The sequence below is a fragment of the Peromyscus maniculatus genome, chromosome 16 (genome assembly GCF_049852395.1).
Source record: "Peromyscus maniculatus bairdii isolate BWxNUB_F1_BW_parent chromosome 16, HU_Pman_BW_mat_3.1, whole genome shotgun sequence".
In the NCBI taxonomy this organism is placed as follows: domain Eukaryota; kingdom Metazoa; phylum Chordata; class Mammalia; order Rodentia; family Cricetidae; genus Peromyscus; species Peromyscus maniculatus.
Genome location: NC_134867.1, coordinates 47,387,347 through 47,406,835, shown reverse-complemented (window position 1 = coordinate 47,406,835; position 19,489 = coordinate 47,387,347). Strand labels below are relative to the sequence as shown.

At 42.0% G+C, this 19,489-nt stretch overlaps 1 long non-coding RNA gene and 1 other non-coding gene across 3 annotated transcripts; one reads left to right on the top strand and one right to left on the bottom strand.

Annotated features, from left to right (window-relative positions):
- The first annotated feature begins 3,572 nt into the window (after positions 1 to 3,572).
- On the top strand, positions 3,573 to 18,114 carry LOC121823220 (uncharacterized). Of its 2 annotated transcripts, none has more exons than XR_013045088.1 (6): positions 3,573 to 3,850; positions 7,506 to 8,201; positions 8,703 to 8,794; positions 9,787 to 9,866; positions 10,795 to 10,829; positions 16,886 to 18,114. It is a non-coding gene; the product is annotated as an uncharacterized LOC121823220 (long non-coding RNA). The 2 variants fall into 2 exon arrangements; XR_013045089.1 differs by lacking the exon at positions 16,886 to 18,114 and adding an exon at positions 11,892 to 12,093.
- On the bottom strand, positions 15,739 to 15,811 carry Trnak-cuu (transfer RNA lysine (anticodon CUU)). Its single transcript has one exon. It is a non-coding gene; the product is annotated as a tRNA-Lys (tRNA).
- Positions 18,115 to 19,489: the final 1,375 nt, after the last annotated feature.

The following is a 19,489-nucleotide window of genomic DNA, read 5'->3' as shown; positions in this document are numbered from 1 at the left end:
CTACAAAGGGAGACTGTGTGTACCACCACACCCAGCTTTTTACATGGGACCTGAACTTAAAACTCAGGTTCCCATGCTTGCATGACAAATACTTTATTAACTGAGACATTTCCTAGCCCCTTTATTAAGTACTTTGTAGGTGGAAGTTTCTTTCCTGCCTGCCTCTTCCCAAATACCCAGCAGCCACTTCCCAAATAATTGACTCAGAGGCTTAATATTATTTTTAAATACTCAGCTGGTAGCTCAGGTTTATTACTAACTAGTTCTTACACTTATATTAACCCATAATTCTTATCTACGTTTAGCCACGTGGCTTGGTACCCTTTCTCAACAGGGCATTCTCATCTTGCTTTCTCTGTGTCTGGCTGGTGACTCCTGACTCTGCCCTTCCTCTTCCCAGAATTCTCCTAGTCTGTTCACCTTGCCTATACTTCCTGCCTGGCTACTGGTGAATCAGTGATTTATTAAACCAACTCAAGTAACAAATCTTTACAGTGTATAAGAGCGTTAACCCACAAAAGTACTTAATATTGCTTATGGTGATGTCTATTTTGGTTGTCAACTTGAATGCATGAATACATCTGGAATTAACTAAAACCCAAAAATGGCTGGGCACACCTGTGGGGAATTTTTTGTTTAATTAAATCATTTTAAGTGGGAAGAGCCACTTCTCACCTAGATCTTTGAGGTGGGAAGTATAGACAAAATTCTAAATGATCTTATTAAATAAGAAACACAGAGCCAAATACAGAATTAAAAGCCCAAGATATCTGAACACTAGCAAAGAGCCAAGACCACCTTATCTTACCCCTGAGAGAGAGACCTTCTTCCTGTGTGTCTTGCATTTTATTACTTTCCTGTTCCGCCTTTTCATTGTCTCTAAGCCCAGCCACATGACTTTCTCTTCACTGTTTGTCTATACAGACCTCCTGGTCTCTATGGTTGATACTGGGATTAAAGACTCAATGGTCACCACGCTTGGTTGTATCCTTGACCACACAGAGTCTCGGCCTGCCATGTGATTGGATTAAGGGTGTGGGCTACCACCACCTGACTTCGATTTCTGGCTTGCTAATGACCTCTGATCTCCAGGCAAACTTTATTTATTAACATAAAAATAAAATCACATTTCAGCACAATTAAAATATCACCACAGGGAAGACACATCTTTAATATGGGTCACACCTTCTGATGTAAGCCTGTGTAAGGATATGGAAGAATGAAGCTCTCTTTCCCTTTTCTTGCTTGCTCTTGCCTTGCTAACAAATCTGTTTCTTCATTGGCATTAGAGTCTTACTTCTTTGGGATACTAAAGACCAGTTGAGACATTCATCTCATGGGCTGAACAGCTACTGGATTCTTGGACCTTCCATTCACAGACAGCTCTTTTTGGGTTAGCTGGACCACAGCCTATAAGGCATTCTAATTATATATATATATATATATATATATATATATATATATATATATATATATATATATCCTGTTGCTCTAAAGAACCCTAACTAATACACATTTATTATATGACCACAATAATAACTTTAATGTTTAGTTCAGTAAAATTTTTCTAAATACAAGATGGGCAATTATATCTCAAGATTTTTTTCCTCCTAATTTCAGTAACCCCCTGTGCTAGAGCTCAAAAATACAGTGAGTCTTCTGATTGCTAGCCGCATATTTGCTACAATTTATGGTTACATTTAAAGTAACTCACACCAAAATTTTTTATACTCTTGCCTCCAATTTTTTTGAGATTTGATCTCTGCTTCTATTCTTGGGTTCCCTTCTGCTTGGCTTTAAATTGACTTTATAACCTGTCTGAAGCAGTTATACTTTTACAAACCTGTATCCCTCAGCTCCAAGACAGACAACCAAGAAGGGCCTTTGAAATGCACTAGTCCTAGAGAATATTTTTCCCACCAACACCTCTGAAGGACAGAGCACATTTCTGTCGGACACATCAGTGAGCTGGACTCCCAAGTTTTTATTGGTGTGTCCAGCCATAGTGGGGTAAGGAGGCGAATTTGCACAGAGGAGAGTATGGGTTAAGGAGACACCCGGGAGACGCAGATGTGATGAGTGAAGAGACTCTTCCAATTCAGAATCCTAGCTCTTACAGTGAAGTCACAGGGCTGGAAACCTATTGTTTCAGTTTGTGTCAGAAGTGCAGCTGGGACCAGGCTTTTTGACCACTCATCCAAAACGCTTGTCTGCAACACTGTGTCACGTCCCCACATTCATGTCCTAAAACATTTCGTGTCTTTGTTTGCTAACAATATCAACTGATTTTTGAGTAACTTAATTTGAAAAGACACTTTTAAAATTACACTGAATAATTCATGACAGTGGGCAAGCAGGCTCTGACCAGATGCCCGGCTCCCCATCCCCAGGGAGGAGGAGACATCCTTTCTTAGTTAGGATGAGTCAGCAGCAGTGGCCTGTCCTCTGCTCAAAGTGCCACACAGCAGCCATGTTGGTGTCATGTCCCCACGCGCTGGCAGGTCAGGAATTGGATGTACTGGTCAGGGGTCTCATCAGACAACGTCCAAGAATGAGGAACCACATTCCCCAGGAATAATTAGATATTGCTGATCCACGAAAGCAGAGCTGAGAGTTGGCATTCAGAACAGTAGTCATCTACTCAAACTCCTTCCCGAGGAAGTCTCCTTCTGTTGTGCCCAGATCGTGACCCCCAGAGAGACCACCAAAGACTTGAGCATGCCGGAATGCAAAAGCAAGGTTTAATTCTGGATATCCAAAAGCAATACAAGCCTAGGCAGGGACTTCGTCCAATACATCCAACACAGTGGAGGCTGGAGGAAGAGCCCACCTGTCTGCAAGCTCAGTTTTTAAAGGGAAAAGTCACAAGGTTACATCATTTAGGGGTGCTAGTACAGGTACAATTCTGATTGGCTTGTGTCTAGGAATTCCAGAAATCACAATTCAGTTTTCCTTCTAAGGAAGTAGTTGCCCACCACCATTTTTCATTGGCTGCTCCCGGGGCATCTGGTGATTACACAGTCACTATGGAAACTAGGGTTGGGACATTCTATGGTCAAGCAGTTGCCTAGGGGGCCAGGGAGAGGACATTCCATAGTCTGGCAGGCATTACCTCGTGACTATCTTGTGACTCTGAACTTCTACACTTCCTGGTTTCTGGAATCTGAACTGACTGGTCTCAGTAACTTCTGGCCTGTTCCAGTAACTTATGGCCTGTAGCTAAAAGGAGCAGTCTTAGGCCTTTAGTTTTGGGGTGAGAGCATTTTAGTCTTATTTCTAAGATGGCTCATTTTGGTCTCACACTTCCAGCATGATCTTCAAAGCCTTTCCTTTCATTATGGTCACTGAAAGGATCATAAGTGGCACTGGTGGCAGCGCGTGGTACTGGTCACCGAGTGGAAAGGTCACTCACGACAGAACCCAGGGTTAGTTTTCAGAGCTTTATTAGAAGGGAAAATGGGGGTGGGGGAGAGGGGAGCCAGGCCTGTAGAGAGAGAAAGATGGTGGGGAGGGGGAGCAGAGCAGGGCAGACAGCAGAGAGCAGAGGGTGGGTGTGCATTCGGCTTTTAAGGCGCAGATTGTGTGACCACGCTGTGTGCATGCATACGTAGTGGCCAACGCCCCCTAATGACGCAAGACGCAAGACCCTGAGCTGCGCATGTGCTGGAGTGAGGGCAGGATCTTAACAGTCCCTCCTGGTAGAATTTCTCTGCATGCGGCTGCCGTGTTCACAATAGGTTTGCTGTCCCTCCCGCCAACACACACATATCACCACCACTCAGGGGTAGGATGTGCAACCGGGAGGTGTTCCTGAAAGGGAGATTTGTGCAAAGGAATTACATAAGAGCAGGCAAGTCTCAAGCACTTATTGCTAGAGGGGAGGGATTTATAGGGAACTTGTGTTAGCTTTTCTTTTCTCGGTCAGGGTGAGTTTTTGAGGAGGAGACTTCGGAAAGCAGGATCCAGAGCAGGGGCTGTTTAAGGCCGCCGAGAAGCACAGGGAGGCACAGGAGCACACACGTGTAGTGGTCAGACAAAGGACATCTTCATGTCCACCCCCTCAAGCTCTGCTCTTCTTTCTATGAGACTGAAAGGAAGATCAAGAAGAGGGTGGAAACAAAGTAAGAGTGGAGTTGATCACAGGGTGGAGGCCGTGGCCAGCTGTGAGGCGAATGTAGTTTCCGCTTGGCCCTGGGGTCCAGGAGGGAATAGGGACAGGAAAGCTCACCAACTTGGTCTTGACGTCGCCTCAGCCTGTGCTAGGCTTGCTCAGGTTTGAGACCTAGAATGAACACGTCAGGCAGCCGCTCCCCGGGTGTGTGCAGAGGTAACCATGTATGCCCCAGGAGTGCCTGAACACAGGGGTGCGAGAGGACATCTGTGAGGAGAGGCAGAGCAGAGGAGGTAGGTGTGATGTGTCATTCTGACAGAAAAAGCCACCTCCCCAGTTTTAAGAAAAACAGGAATATAAAATTGAGTGATGAGAATTAATAAGGTGTTGCCTTGAGTCGTACTTGGAGTCAAGTTATATTGGAGATCTGGATAGAAAAATCCATCTTAGAGCTCCTTTCTGGAAGGGTTATTTTTTTTTTTACCTGCATATATTAATATATTCTCTGTCATGAAAAATGCACTTTTTGAAGAGAATTTTAGCCCCTGAGCCTCACTACCTCCATAGTCCATTTTTTAAAAGCTGTAAAACGGAAGGAAAGCAACAGGCCAAATGCCTGGATGCTTAAGGATCACGGCATTTGTGAGCCTTCCAATATTTACAGCCATATTCCCCAGCAGGAGATGCAAAAATGTGGGATTTTTTTTTCCGTGTGAAGCAGAGCAATACAGTTTTATAGACTGCTTTAGGATTTGGTACTATGGGAAACCAGAATAGTAACAAAAGCTTGAAAAGCTAAGTAGGAGGCAGCTGAGGAGAAATCCAAATTGGAACAAGTGAGGCGCCATTTACACCTCGGGGGAATCTCATCTACACTGTGAACTGCACACCCACTCTAACAAGCTTTGGGGGCATCCTCAGAAACACCAGAGTGGCTTGACATTGCCTTGGCTGACATTGGGTTTGCTCAGGTCTCAAAGAGAGAGGGCCCAGCCCCTGGAGGAAGAGATTAAATTCCAGGACAGACAGAGTGTCCCATTCCTTTAAACACTTTGTAGGAACTAGTAGTTTTGCATGTGTCCCCAAGTGCGTTGTGCAGGCATCTATGTCTGTTTACATGTTTTGTGTGTTGGGGGAGGTACATGCATGTAGAAGCCTGCAGATGATGTCTCAGGTCCTCCTGGAGTGCTCTCTACCTTTTATATGGAGACAGGATCTCTCAATTAAACCCAGAACTCACAGTCTGGGTAGTCTGTGAGCCAGGATGCTCACAGGGTACCCTCTCTCTGTCTCCAACCCCTATAATTATAGGCAGGCTGCCATGTCCAGCTGGCATTCACATGGGTGCTGGAATGCTCACACTTGTATGGCAATGCTTCACTCACTGAGCCAGCTCCCCAGGAACTCTTTTATGGATGTTTTTTTAAAAAAATAATTTCCCCTTTCTTTTCACAAGATGAACTGACTCTGGGAGTGTAGGGATAAAAAAGAAATCAATTTGTTTTTGTTATAAACCTGTAAAATAAATCACATTCAAATTTTACTGGTTTGCCTGTTTTGTAATGAATCACTTATATAGTGATAACTTAAAAGTCTATCTTGGAATACTTTAAACTAAGTACCAACAACCTGAAGGCTTCCTCTCAGGAAATATGGGATGACTTATTCAGAATAGAAATTCTCCTGTCTGACTAAGAGGACCTTGTGCAAACTTTTTCCACTGAGGCAGCCCACAGTGACCTGCCGTCCCCTTCCATTCTTTAGGATCTCTCCGGACCTGGCATCTTTCTGCTTGGCTTTTAAATCTTGCAGGTCAGTGACTCTCTTGTTGCTGACTAATAGGAAGAATTTGTAAAAACAAAAAACCAAAAACCTGAAAAATATGTCTTTGGTATAGAAAACAAATCAGCAGTAGCAAAGGTAAAATAAGGAAGAATATTGTGGGCCGGGGAGATGACTTACTTCCAAAGCACTTGCCACACAGGATAGAGGCCTGAATTTGATCCCCAGAATTCACATTAAAGAAGCTCGGCTCGGTGGTGTGTCCCTGTAATCTTAGATGTGGGGAAATGGAGAAAGGAGAATCTCTGGGCCTTGTTGGCCAGAAAGTCAAGCAGAATTAATGGTTCCCTACGTTCAGCAAGAGATTTTTTTTTTGTCTCAGAAAATAAGGTAAAGAGCAATTGAAGAAAATCAACATTGACTTCCAGCCTTGACTCATACACAAACACATGCACACCTGCATACACATGTGAGTGCGTGTACACACACACACACACACACACACACACACACACACACAAACACGTACACACATTGAGAAAACTTTGAGCTATGAGATTGGACCTTTTTTAACATTTCTCCACAGTTCCATGTTTAAAAAGATCAGAGATGTTCAAACTTTTCCTTAATTTTTTATAGATATCAAATGCACATTCAATCAATCAAACAAACAACAGAAACCCACAGGCTGCCCGCCTTCGGAGTCATGTGCATACTTCATTGGAGCTCTTGTATTCAAACACTATGCTTCCCCGTGCGAAGAAGATTGTGATCCATTTAGGGTCTCTAAACAGGACAGTGAAGATTCCTCCTTTTTCTGTCCATTGTCCTGATAGCTCCTGTCCTAATTCAGAAGGGTGAGTACTGTTATTTCCTGCTCAGTGGCTTTGAGTAGGCAGGGAGAACATTCCTCCACAGAGCAGAAGTCATCGAAGAACCAGTCTGGCATTTTTCTTGACAAAGCCAGGGTCCAGAAGCAAGCATCCTTGTCAACCCTGCAGGAGAAGGTGGAGGAAGAGTGGGAACCAAACCAGGTACATCGGCTCATGCCTGTAATCCAAGGCAGGAGGTGGCTATGAGTGTGTTTGAGGCTAGCCTTGGTTATAGCAAGAATTTCACAGAGATTCCCCCGCCTCTGCCTCCCCAGTGTTAGGATTAAATGCACGTACCATCACACCCTGCAAGAGATTCTTTACCCAACAATTTTGAAATTAAATATCAGCTTCAGATACCAACAGAAGTAAAATTTACAGATATGTATAAACTTAAAATTTAAGATGTCTCAAGTATATATCCAGGGAAAGTTTATGTGAGCTCAGGTTTCAGGCTGTACATCTATGGACTTTATATGTCCAACCCTGAGGAAAACAGGTATTTCTCTGAACAAGGTGGGAAGATTTTACAGGTCATGAGGACTTCAGAATTTCTCAGAATTTTATGAAGGTCAGCTCTGTGGCTTAGGTGAGAAACATCCCATTGGCATACCACACAGAGAGAGGTCTGTCTGTCTCACTGTTTTTTAATCTATCGAGTCCTGAGCAACAGAGATTGAATTCTATGAGGTCAGATCTTAAATCTCTCTGATGCTCATCTTTTTTTCTCTCTCTCCCAGAAATGTGCTGAACCATCTCTAAGGGATTCAGAAAGGACTTGGTGACTGTGAAGTGCCAAGGTGGCCAGAGTACCAGTCAATGTTGACAAAGGAAACAGACAGTGGAAGGAACACACCATCCAGATCCAATAGGTAACAAAAGACAATGTAAGGTATGTGGCTGGGGAGTGAGAGCCAAGTAAACTTTTATTTATTCATTTATTTTAATAAATAAGCCCTTTGAACCTGTAGAAAACCAACATGGAACTCTCTAGAATGAGTCACAAAGGAAAAGTAGGTTGGAAACAGCTTGATGCGGCAGCTGGGTGAGAAAGCTAATTCTCAAAGGGAGGAAGGCCAGTGGGGAGAAGAGATGGTACGGGGTAGAGTGGAGGAGAGAAGTAATGTCCAAAATTCAGTTATCAGATTTCATATCAGTTACTTTTCGCATTGCTGACAAAATCCTCGACAAGAGGCAACTAAACAGAAGACAGGTTAATTTAAGAAGGAGCACAGTCCGTCCTGGTGTGGAAGGCATGGTGGCAGGAGCTTGCGGCAGATGGTCACAGTGTCTCTTCCGTCAAGAAGCACAGAGAGAGGAATACTGGTGTTGAACTGGCCTCCTCCCTTTTATTTAGCCAGGATCGAAGTTGACGGACAGGGCCACCTCTTTGGGGAGCTCAGCTGATGAACCCCTCAATTCTGAGATGGTTTTAGGTGAGTGAAACTCTGAAATGGAGGGGAGTCTTAAGTCATCAGTAGTGTTTTACACGTCCCTTCCTGTTTTAATTTTGTATATATGTATTATAAGAAGGTGTGTGTGTGTGTGTGTGTGTGTGTGTGTGTGTGTGTGTGTGTGTGTGTGTGTGTGTGTGTTAGAGATGGGATAAGTAGAGAAGTTAATAAGAGAGATGGATCTTCCCAGTTCAATTAAACCTCACTGGGGAACTCTTTGTCAGATATGAGTAAGAGTATGTTTCTCTAGTGACTCTAAAGCATGTCAGTTTGACAATCAATGTAACCTATTACTACACACCCAAACTGGTCCTGTGGATCAAAGGATGAGAAGAGCAAGGGAGTACACAGTGACGTGTGTATGATAAGACCTTAGTATGGGATTCCCTCTGCCTTAGTGTTGGCTGTAACCTCAATGAAGGAGGGCAAAGCAGAAATGCTGATCCCTATTCTTAAAACTTTGAAATGTGGTCCTCTTTACAGGGATTAAAAGAGAAATAATGAACAAAGAGAACAAACAAAACCTATAGATATTTAGGAGACTGAAAGAACTGTGCACCAGACTGGTTTGGAAGGTAGTATTTAGAGAACCAAATGAGTGAGTGCTATGAAATTCTTTGCCACCATATCTGCACCTCAGGTAAACCAGAAGATGCATGTGTATAGTTCCCACATCAAACAAAGATAGATAGGTATCAAGAAAGCCAAGGAGGAACTTTTAAAAAACAGAGTTGGTAGCGTCTAAAGGCAAAAGACTGTGAGTGGCCAGCCATCTGGGTCGTGTGTGAAGTTGGAGCTGGATATGGACAGCGCAGGCCAGGAGTTGTTCTGGTCCTGTCCAGGAGGATTGTCTGGGGAGGTCACAGAGCAGATGCCCAATTCTTCTGGATAGCGCTTTTCTCCTCTACCCCACTTCATGCTCTCATTCTCTCCACTGAACTCCCTCCCTTTAAAAACAGCCCGTTCCTCTCTCTGTCCATGTCAACCTCCTGCCATAGCTCTCTCTTCTCAGCTCACTGTTTCCTCTGGCTCATTCTTGCCAGTGAAGCCGTGACTGCTACCTAACTCATCCCTAGAAGAAATAAGGAAGCCCGGAGAGGAAGATTTGTGAAGCATGAAGATTGCCATGACAACCTGCCAACCTTTCCCCTTTTCCCACTTTAGGGGGTCTAAGACCAGGAGGAAAGAAATGTTTCAGTCACCCTTAGCAGGGATGGTTGTCTTGGAGGATCTGCAGAAATGGTTCTAGCATATGCTGAAAAAATGGACCACGTAACTTTGAGATCTCTCTACCTTATCTCCTGCTAGGATCCCGTGAGGATAAGGCTTGGGGAATTATCTGTTCTTACCTTCAAGTGTTACACTTCACTTTATGGGATATGGGTAATCTCAAACAGCATGGTAAAACTTAAGTTTTCATTATATAATGTCATCATAACCCCTTAATGGTCCCCATGAATGCTTTTGAAAATAATTTGGCTTGCTCTTTGCTCTTAATTGTGAATCATGCTGTGAAATACAGCCATGTAGCTAAGTTTTTAACAAAGCTTTCTCCTTGACATCCAAGGTCTCACTCTAGACTAGAATTGCTCCATATTTAGCAGCAGCATTTTATTACAACCGATCCAGTGCAATAACCTTCAAACTGTGAGTTGTTTTTCCCCAATGGACTGCATTATGCTTATGCATTTCTTTCTTCATAGACGTTATTGATCTCACCAACCTTTGTAAAATAGAAAATGGATAAGATATAAAGGGTAAATTATAAAGATATAAATATAGATATAGATATAAATATAGATAAGATATAAACTCTGGTTACCCCTTAGCATATCTAAGTCACAATAGAATTCTTCTTGGCACCCATGATGGAAGCAAATGGTAGAACATGAAGAAAAGACTCAAAACAAAACAAAAACATACAAGATAGTAGCCAGCTAGCTGAGATGTCTCCTCCTTATTCTGTTGCCTTGGCAACAGTTACAGATAAAACCTATCATTTCAGGCCTATTTTGAAAACACATTTCCTGAACCCTGTAAGTGTGACAAGCACAAGAGGCTGCTCATTTGTTTAGCATGACAGTTCTGACAGAAGTTATACATTTCCCCCTGACAATAGAAGCTGTGGAGTGGATGAGCAACAAGAGCCATGTGAATCTCAGGCAACGTGGTGAACCTCTCATCAAATATATTCTGAGTTCTGTTGATGTCCTGGGTGCAGTTCTAGGTTCCATGAGGAGGTCAAATAGATTTCAGATATGACTCTCATACTGTAACCTAATCCACAATCCAAACCACACTCAAGGTTGAAGGACAGTGCTAAACATATAGGGGGTCAAGAAGCAAGCAGTTCCATGTTAATATACAGACCCAGTTGACACACTCTATAGACTTCCCTACTCTTTCTTCCCACATATGGGTATTTGCATTTCATTTGAGGTCTTTCTGTATGATATCCATAACATATTAGACCCATGTATTCATGTACCCCCACATATTTGTTATCAATATGTATTATGTGTGCCTGACATCCAATAATGTGTTTATTGTTCATTATCTTTCTTTTTCTGTATAGAATCTAATTAATGTACATGTGCCAACATCTCTGAGGTGAGACTAAAATCTATTATTTTAAAGGTTGTAGTATCCTGAGCTTAGAAAGAGCCAGCACACTGAAATGCACAGAGATAAACTTAAACACCAGCTTGCCCTTGGGTTTTTTTTTTTTTTACATTTTATTTTTTTTATTTTACAATCTATTCAGTTCCACATAATAGCCACAGATCCCCTCGTTCTCTCCCCTCCCGCCCCCTCCCCTTCTCCCCAGCATACCCCCCATTTCCACCTCCTCCAGATCAAGGTCTCCCCCGAGGACTGGGATCGACCCGATAGACCCAGTCCAGGCAGGTCCAGTCCCCTCCTCCCTGTATAAGTCCCAGGCTTCAAACAGCTAACTCATGCAGCGAGCCCAGGACCTGGTACTTGGGTTGGTTTTTTACCCTCTTTGTGTTCCAGTATCCAACACTTGGCATACATGGGTCAATGATTTTTGTAGCTGGCTGTAGTGCACTGGGCTTTGTTGTATGTTGTTTATGACTGAACTTTTTTTTTGTAATGAAAAGACTTTATAATGCCTAGGCAATGCAGTATTATACTTTCTAGAACATTTTGAGCACCCTTTTATCCCATTGCTCCACATTTCCAGACTTCATTGGTTTTTTCTGATGGTCTCAATCACATTTACCACCTGCACTGATATTGTAAAACTGATCTTGTTTTTGCCTACATGTGCATGTGAACTGTTCCAAGTAATTATGGTTCAGCTCTTTGTGTAATGAGATATTTAGCAAATATGTCTTGATGATGATTGTTTCCATCTTTAAATCAATCAAGTCATTATGCTGGGAGCAATACCATGGAAAGCTTGTAGGAGCTGCACTTTTTAAAAAGGGAACATATTGAGAAATATCTATTGTCATCATAAGAAGACTTGAAATTTTCTACATTCATAAGACAACGTCACTAGCTGATAAAGAAAACACTGGCCAAGCAAGTAAAGAAAAACACCGGCCAAGTTTCAGCCCCAATTTTTGTTTGGCCTTGGTGTCAAAAGTGATGATTACTGGAGTCATTTAAACAAGCTTCCCTTACCTCATATTTCTTGCTTTCTAGATTCTCATCTTAGCTGTTGATTGAGCTGAAATCACAGCATCATTAGAGAGAAATAGTCAAGATCTCTATTGAAAGAGTGTGAAATGTACTGCTTGAAAAACGAATTACTTTCAACGTCTCAACATCTTTTTCTGAAATGAACAGTGTGACAAGAGAAACTGATAGGAATTAGTGCAATGAATAAACACAGAGTTTCAACAAATCACCCATTTCCCTCTTCTCCATTATACTCACCTTCTGTACTCATAGCTTCTTGTCTTCCCTCTGGTTCTGATGGCAAAGCCATATTAATAGTAGCTCACCTTTAGCCTGTAGTAGTCTCGTTGTCTAGGTAACACAAGACTTTCGGTGGCTCTGTTCAGGAACTGTCTACAACTAACATTTGCTTATTCTTCTTCTAAAACATCTTACACACCCATAATTTCTTCACCACCATTTACAACTACTGCCAGGCCTCAAACTTAAGTAGCTGCAGTGACTTTTTAACCATCCTAACAGAATGACTCCTTAACCACGTCTGTTTTACAGTAGGCATTTCATCAAATTAGCCAATGTGCTTTGCTGCTGACTCATAGGAGATTTCACCTCCCAGTTTGGCCTCTGTTTAACCTCATACCTGCTACTGCATTGTTTAGAGATGCTATCCAGGTTTCCTTTTTTTGCTCTGTTTTCTAGGAAGTTCTTGTTCTGTGTCATGGGCTATCGCCACAGTCACGAACTTTAGATCCTTCAGTTCCTAAATTCTGTGGTGCTTAATCATTTTGGTCTACTCTCCCACTCCAAGCCTCCTTGATCTCTCTTTTAATACCAGAAGAGCATGTCTCAGTAACCCTTATTTGAATCCCTAATATCATTATTGTTTTGTTGGCTTCCAGTACTCACACCTTTGTGGACTGAACTTCCATACCACATTAGGGCTGCCTCTAGTGACTGCGTCTAGAGGGCTGCTTTTGAATAGCAGAAGTGACACCTTGTGCCTGTTTGGCTAGGTCACTTATATAAAATCCATTGCAGTTTCAACATTGTTTTCTTGATACATGCTGGGAAATACATCATAAAGGTACTCAAGTAGCACAATAGAGGGACAAACATGGATACTAACTGCCCAACATCAACTTGCAGCTATGTGAATGAGCTCCCAATAGTGGATCTTTCAACTAATCAAGCCAAGATAAACACCTTCCTGAGAGGTTCTGTGTCTATCCAGACCACTTCCAAAATCTGACTCACAGAAATTCAAATATATAGTAAATAGTAGTTACTATTTTAAGCCATACACTTTGAGAGGGTGGTGAATTTTTAAATAACAAATGAAAAGATGATCGTATACAATTTCTCTCCCCAACTCTATTGCAAGGTCTCTAGGCATGGAATATTGATAGAAATTTTAGAATCCAGGCGACATTGTAGTATTCTTCCACATTACAGCATACTTGGATTGTGCCTTTGAAATTCAGAAAAGAGATCATTGTTTCCTGAATTCCTACTAAGGTGTTTTTACATTTGCATTAGCTTGATATGCAGTTACACACAGAGATACTTATCAAGACAGTTTTGAAGACAAAACATTGTACTCAAGCTTCAAAGTGAAAAGTCAATATTTTTTTTCTTTTCCATTATTTCAACACTTGGGTTTTAAGCGAGTCAATGGCTCTGAGGGGATTTAACAAGCTGTAAAATGCTCTGTGGACTCAGGGCATCATGGCTTGTACCAGTTTATTCTCTATAGAATGTCCTAAAAGAGAATTAATGCCTCTACTGTAGTGCTTCCCTTGATTAGCTGGAATGAGAAGCGAAGCAGACATGGCATTGTGATATAAACATCCTCTGACACTCAAGAAACAGGCAAATGTGTGGCATCGAGACTTGCTGTGGTCTGAATGTCCTGTCCTTTAGTACATTCAACTGTTGAGTTCTCACCCTAAGGTAGTCGTATTAAGAAGTGTGGCCTTTGGTGTGACTATGTCATGTGGGCTCTCCCCTCACCAAAGAAGCTAGTGCTCTCCGCCATGATGATAATGGACTGAACCACTGAAACTGTAAGTGAGCACCTTCAATTAAATGTTTTCCTTATAAGAGTTGCTTTGATCATGGTGCCCCTTCACAGCAATAAAAACTCTGGCTAAGACAGTGCCCTTAAGTTCCTGATTGTGTTTGTTAGGTCTTTTTTGCCCACCTACCACAGGCAGACAGAGGGCTTGGCTAGAGGAATCCTCTGTGAAGCAGACGTTGGTACTTTTGGCATCTTAACCTTTGATTCTTGAGACTCCAAGATTATGAGAAATAACTTTCTATCTTTATAAATTTCCCTGTTGCCATTGTGCGTCCTGCACATGTCCCTTTAAAGTTGTATTAAACAAGGTCTCTAAAGGGAAAAGATGGACCACTCAAGTATGTAATTCAGAAGAATTTAGAAAGCTAAAGGAAACAAAAGAAGAGAAAGCAGGCAATGAGACCCAGCAGAAGTAAATAACTGGACGGGACCCAATAGCAAATGTTGTCTTTGGTAGAGAATTCATCCAAGTGGTTTTAGTCTACTTGGGAAAAACAGCAAAAATCAGTTCTTGTGTGTGTGTGTGTGTGTGTGTGTGTGTGTGTGTGTGTGTGTGTGTGTGTATGTGTGAGTGTGTGTGTGTATGTGTGTGTGTGTGTGCGTGTGTGTGTGTGTGTGTGTGTGTGTGTGTGTGTGTGTGCACCAGGAGTCAATCTCAAATGTCTTCTATCACTCTCCACCTTACTTTTTGAGAGTTTCTTTCACTGAACATGGGGCTCCCTGATTGGCTAGTATGGGCCAATCAAAATTGGAACAATACACTTTGCAAGTAAATGGGAGACAAAACAGGAAAAATATACCTGGCAGGCTACGGGATCAGTTCGCAATTAAGACAGTTAAGAAGTTTCTCTTTGTCTTGTACTAAGTCCTTGCAAGTTAAGGTTTCTGTAATTGTAATTGAGAATAAGTTCTTGTTTCCTAGGTCTGATGTAAACTGCTCTCACCCCCTTTTACATGATGTACACCCTTACCCTTGTTCCCTCTCTTTCCTTGAATCTTTCTAACAATGTATAACAGCCAACTCTCTCACCTCTGTGAATGCCTTATCACTCCTACATAAAAGGGACTTTAAGAGGTCAGCAGGGGCTGCTCTCCCAAATCCTGACTTAGAGTGAGACAGCCAGCGGGCCAGTCCTGAGTGCACACCCAAACACAGCTTGCTTTAATTGGACAATTGTGGACTTGGTCTTTCCCCTTGTGATTCTCAGGTTTAACACTAGGCTGATCAGTCAAGGGTAGTCTCACCTCCTCCATAGTCCCCAGCACTAAGACTGAAGGTGTGGTGGTAATCTAATTATACTGAAATGTGATTTTGATTGTATGTTAATAAATAAAGTTGCCCGGGGGTCAGAGCTATTAGAGCCATAGCAAGAGTGTGGCGGTGGTGGCACATGCCTTTAATCCCAGAAAGCCAGCCTTTAATCCCAGGGAGTGGTGGTAGAAAGCAAAAAGATATATAAGGTGTGAGGACCAGAAACTAGAAGCATTTGGCTGGTTAAGCTTTCAGGCTTTGGAGCAACACAGTTCAGCTGAGAGCTATTGGGATGAGGACACAGAAGCTTCCAGTCTGAGGAAACAGGACCAGCTGAGGAACTGGTGAGGTGAGATAGCTGTGGCTTGTTCTGTCTCTTTAAATAGACTAACAGACAGGAAATAGAGCCCTGATTCGGGAAGCTGGGACACCGCAGGCGGAAGGGTGAGATTTCAGCTCTGAGCTCTGACCTCTCGGCTTTCTCTTTTGCATTGTTTCTGTGTTTCTTATTTAATAAGACGGTTGGTTACATTTATATCTGGCGCCCAACGTGGGGCTCAAACCCACGACCCTGAGATTAAGAGTCTCATGCTCTACCGACTGAGCTAGCCGGGCTTTACTACAGCTTTTCTCAGCTGTATGTAATAACCCTGTCTTCTTGTTCAGCTGTATGTAATAATCCTTCCTCCTCGTTCAGCTGTGTGTAGTAACCCTGCCTCCTATTTAGCTGTATATAATAATCCTGCCTCCCTGTTCAGCTGTATGTAATAAACCTGCCTCCCTGTTCAGCTGTATGTAATAAGCCTGGCTCCTTGTTCAGCTGTATGTAATAACCCTGCCTCCCTGTTCAGCTGTATGTAATAATCCCGATTCCCTCCCTGTTCAGCTGTATGCAATAAACACACTGAGTTTCTGAGATTCTGTGGCTTCTGCATCAGAGGGCCCAGGCCACCAGACCCCAGCTTTTTGGTGTGTCCTTGTGTTAGTCTTTTCTTCAATGCCTCCTGTACCCCACTCCAGTCAGACCAATCCCTGGAGCTATGTAAGATGTAGAAGCTAGCTCATGCCATTGTCATGCAAACTGTCAAGTGAAAACTTCCCAGCCAGCCAAGCTGACAGCACTCTTTCTGGATCCCCTTACAACTTTTTGACAAGAGAGCAATATTTTTTAGAATAGTTTTACTAGCCTTAGTCCATGATATGAATAAAGGTTCATATTTTAATAGCTAGCATAACTCTTAGGCATCTTTCCTATTTGAGCCATATAATTTATTCAAGGTTATAAAAGGAAGTAATTTTTAGACTCATAACCTGAACAAAAAGCTGCCAAATGGCATTTTAGTTTAGTTTCTGCCGTACTTCTACAATTTTAAATCGTGATTAGCAGCTCCCCATTAGAGGAAAGCCTGTACTTTTCTCATGCTTTGCAGAACTTGCAGTAAATATGCATTTATGATGTGGCCTTAAATTGCCTCCATTATGTCAATGTGACGAGATAATCCCATAAAACATTCCAAAATTGCATGAATTTAGAGATGTTCCAGGATTATGTAAGTCGCGACAGAAGTATCTTAGTCGGGTGCCCAAAGATCATTGTTTTTCCATAGACTGGTTCTTTGCCTAATTTAGTGTAAATGCCTTAGATTGTTCAAATTCAAGCAAACCTTTTTTTTTTTTAAATCACTGCAGTGCATGCCAGTGGTCTCCATGCACTGTGACCGGAATTTACAAGTGTGGTTTCATCAGACAAAAAAAAATTCTGAAACAATTCCCCTGCATCCGATTTGGAAGTCTCTGCTACCAAAGATGGCCGCTCGTAAAGCCGACCAGGTTCCACCTTGTCAGTGTCTGCCTCACCCACTCCTCTCCCTGGCGCTCGTCTCCTCTGCTCATTGAACCGACAGTCAAATCTCAGGGCTCTTATTTCACAAGTAACTGCTTCCTCTAGTCCAGTGGTCCTCAAACTTGAGCATCCAGAAGGTCTCCTTAAAGTGCATCCACTCCCGAGGTTCCTGGTTCAGACGTCTGGAATGGGACCCAAGGACTTGCATTCTAGTTACTTCCCCAGTGATGCTAAAGCTGTTGTTGGTCCAGGGTAGATCGACACTCTGAGCGCCATTGTTCTCACCACCCTCAGGAAGTTTGTAAGCTTTAAGCCACTGCCAGACTAAGATAATTGCCAAGTTCATCGTCCTGTGACATTCCATTTTTTTTTTTTTCAAAAGTCTACTCTTGCGAGTAATACAGCAACATCCCTGGATGTGGTACACCACTTTGAGTCCTGTGAGGGTAGGCAGAGACCATCATGTAAAGCAAAATTAGCCAGACTCAGGAACACAAATATTGTATAGTTTTCTCATTTGTGGATCATAAATTGAATATAGATACATAAAATCACACGTGCGCGCGCACACACACACACACACACACCACAGAGGAGGGGTTGATGACGGAGACTAACAATTTAAGGAAGGTAGGGGGAGAGGAAGGAGAAGGTATGGTGGCTGAAAATGGTCAGAATACATGATATACTTGAAATTATCTTATGAAACTTTGTAAAATATATGCCAATATTAAAAACAAATCCAGTGTCTGACCAAGTGTCCTTATTTCTGCTCCACGTATTCATATTACCTGCCTGCCTGTTCCATCTTTAGTATTTTCTGATTTGTTATCACAGGAAGAAAGTGCAGTCAGATACAAAGCAACACTGTGTGTTTTTTTCTGTAGTATTTTGTTAAATATCAGTCTTACTGCCGTCTTCACGCATGACTTCTGGCTCCTCAAGAGTCGTAACGAAATCATAATGGACAATATGATTTCAGTCACAGAGCCCTCTATCTGGATTGCTGCCATCAAAACTACAGGCTTGGCATTGTGTTAATTTATGCATATGAATAAAGAGGCCTTAAAGCTTTGGATCTGTGTTCTAGATGATGCGGAATGTTAAAGTTTATTTTGCCCCGGCTACTTTTCTCATGAGGAAGAAGCCAACAATCTTAGCTCATTCAAAGATTGCTCAAGTTGAAAAACAAACAAACAAGCAAACAAACACTTTGGTTGTTCAGTAGGTAGCCACCTTTGATGATGGTAACAGCTTTCAGTTACTGGTTTTGAAGTCATTTCAGGATAAACAAGTTCTACTTTAATAATCTGGAAAAAAGGAAATTATTAGTATATCTGCCTAGTATTATAAGGATATACACAGAGAAACAGACCTTTATACACACGGTTGTACATGTGTATGTGTGTATATGTGTGTGTGTGTGTGTGTGTGTGTGTGTGAATGTGTGTGTGTATGTGTGTGTGTATGTGTGTATATGGTGGTGGTGGGGAGTGTTTCAGTCTTTAAGCACTCTTCCCTAAGGGTTTTTGCAAGCAGTTATTGCTTATAAATGGTCAATTTCAGTTGATAGTGAAGAAATAATTAGATTGAGGGAAAGTCATACAGGAATAATTACACAACTTAAAGGAAAATAAAATATTTATTAAAAAATAATGATTTTTCTGGTGGGGGGATCTTTTTTAACAGTTTGCATGATGACTATTTCTGACCCAGAAACTCCAATCTAGTGATTTTCTCATGTGATGATACCCTCAGGTTTATCCAACATTTAAACTCCACAAATTCTTTAGGGGACAGTCTAAAAATTCATCCTGATTCTTGATCTTTGGAATTAAAGGAATAATTTTGTGCATTTCTAGTGCTCTATTTTTTAAGAACCAGAAAATGAGAATCCAATGTGATTTTGAAAGAATGCTGTATGTTGCGTGCTTTCTCAGGGGACCAGGCCACAGTCATCTTTGCTTCTGGCATCAATCTCATCCCTTTTCAATTTTACATTTAACTCCAGGGTCTCATTCTCACACTCATAATCCCTGATAGAAAGCTTTGCCTTGGGATCAAAGGACTTCCTGGTAATTACATGATATAACCAGAAGCTACAGCAGGCAAACAGATACATAGTTCAATTTAGGAAAAAAGACTCACAGAACATGGGCCATAGCATTGACAATAAGCCACTATGCTTGCTCAGTTACTGAATCACACACTGCATTTTAAAACAGAGACATGATGGGATAACTTGACCAATTATGCATGCATCTTCTTAGGTGGTACATGAGTGAAGCCTAGCATTACTAACATTGTCAACTTGTCAACGGTTTCTCTATTTGTAGCAGTGGCAATCCAATTAAAATGGCCATCAGAGCAGATCCAAACTGCATTAAACGACTCCAATTAATGTCATATTTAATTTGGAAGTACAGTGGAAGATGTTCTGTACTGCCCCC